Here is a 2,515-nt window from a genome sequence, read left to right as displayed (position 1 = left end):
CTTGAAGAAGAGATTCTTGTTCTATTTTTACCACTGTATACGAAATGAAGGATAACAATAGCATGAAATAACTTTTTCGGTTTTAAATGTTAGAGGAAAAGATAATGGCAATTCTATTTATATCTACAAATCAATCCAATTACATATTCTAAAATCATGAAAATTATAGATGTAAATCGAATAACATATGAAGATAAAATACATGAGAGAGGATACCCGTGATTGACAACAGTAGTGGAGGGTCTGATTTTGTTAAAGTCAATCGTATAATACTATGATATCAGCTGTCATAGACCTATGAAAAGTTTAAATATATATTTTCCCCGTCTATTTAACAACTTTTCAAATTATCATCGCCCATAGAAAACCTTTAAAAGAAAGGCTGTATGCCTCGGTCGTAAGTGACAAAGCGTGTATGAATACTTCTTAAATTTTGAAGACAGATGATTAGTTCAGGCACTTCCATTAGCACTTAGAGATCAATTCCAATTTTGCGTGGGCATTAGAAAATCCTAAGTATTCGATTTAATTGTCATAAAAGCTATATCATGTCTATTGATTGCCCAGCCAAAGAAGAAAGTTCCAAAAAAATTACCACCGTTGAAAAGACCTTGAAAACAAGGTGATGCTTTACAATGTATGAGTATTTCATAACAGGCCTGTGTTTAATACATGCGAAGGTTGTATCATTGCAACTTTTCAATAGAAAGCATGTGAATAATTCCGCTTGGTGGTGAATAATTTGAGGCATAAAGAGGTTTTTGACCTTGCGGTTCAGCCATTGAAAATTTGTTAATGGTCTGTAAGTAATATATACGAGAGAGGAAAAGATGCCTTCAAGGTTAACAATTAACAAAAAAAAGTTAACATAATTTATTGGGGAAAGAGGATCATCCGCACGCTCTGCTGATGTATATCACTTATTGTAACTGGTGAGTTATATCGAACTTTTCCAAGATGATGTAAAGCGCTAATTGTATTTTTTTATTTTTTTATTTGCTGGACGGCCGGACGGCGGTCTGAATCTCGCGACTGCTGCCGATTGACTTGTATATATATATATATATATATATATATATATATATATAGGTCTATACGCCAACATTTATTTTATATTTATATTACTTCATGTTCTCTCTCTCGGAGAAGAAGGAAGGGATTAAACCTTTTATTAATACTCGGACTCTGTTCAAGGTCGACACATAAATAATTGCGCACACCATCGATTGAACGTTCACAACGAACGATAGGAAGCTGTGAAACTCAGTGACGACCATTCGAGGAGCAATAGTGAATAAAATAAAACACTAATATGACTGAATCAATATTTGAGTCAGAGAAAAAGAAACAGCGCTATCTATAATCCTCATTGATGAATAACTCGAAGAACAGTATAGCCAGGCGGAAAAAATATTTTCAGATTGGACAACCTTAAATCCCAACAACAGCAACAAGCTACGCATTCAAGGGTGGGGAGTCTTTCACGCGGGCCGCTCGATATTTTGGCCTGCGGCCCGTTTGAATTGTACATGTATGATGATAGGGTCCGTACAAAATTTTCCAACCGAATTTCATTCTCACTCTGCCCTTGGCTGCAACCGTAGGTTATTGACTATATTATTTTAGATTTCTGAATTTAAAATAAATTTGATCCTTGGACAATAATTTTTCCCCCCATTTAATAGCTCATATACTTTATTATTGGACTTTGGAGGTGGCTGTTCACTTGTATCGTTATTATAACGATTACTATTACTTTATCTGTCATATTGTTCTTTGAAATAACTGTTTTGATGTTACGAATCATTAAGGTGTTAAAGCCTTTAGTGTAGGATCTGCCTCTTTTATAAAATAAATTCCTACACAAGTTATAACTGATATTTTCCCCCTATTATGAGGGGGGGGGTTAAGAATGAATGTAATTTAATTAGGATAATGGCCATGTAGAATGTATTTTTGATGATAGTTGATGCATGTGCCGTTTCTTTGGGCAATTAGTTTTGGTGCGCCTAATAGGTCCCTATTGTATCAACAGCTCTAGCTTCAACGCTTGATTGCTTTATTCATATTCATGGTCACGAACGGGGAGACATTTCGCAAACGACAACTATCAATTACATTTCCCTTTGAGTCGCTTTCTTTCTCTATACCCATCACTCTCTCTCCTTTATGGAAATTTAAAAAAAAAAATCCGCATGAAACGTAGTACGTATTTTAGAGGTATAATTATGTCCCACTTGGAGCCAACATCAAATTCCTTAAAATTTAGCAGGAATTATGAATATGTCATGTATGTCCTATCTGTGAAATGTACACGTTAGCAGTGTCCTAGAAATATTGTTCAAATTATACAAAGAAACCCGTTTACCTTCTAGACTTCACTGTCAGACACTATTGAGTGACTGACTGACCCTTTTTTCCTTTTGAAATATCATACACAAAAAGAGCTGTAAAGGTACATGAGCATTTGTCTACATCAATAACCCACTTCTTGTAATAGCCACAATTTAACTGA

This window comes from Strongylocentrotus purpuratus, unplaced genomic scaffold (genome assembly GCF_000002235.5).
Source record: "Strongylocentrotus purpuratus isolate Spur 01 unplaced genomic scaffold, Spur_5.0 spur5_contig_809, whole genome shotgun sequence".
Classification (NCBI taxonomy): Eukaryota; Metazoa; Echinodermata; class Echinoidea; order Camarodonta; family Strongylocentrotidae; genus Strongylocentrotus; species Strongylocentrotus purpuratus.
The sequence above is the reverse complement of the archived record's forward strand: the minus strand, read 5'-3'. Positions refer to the sequence as shown.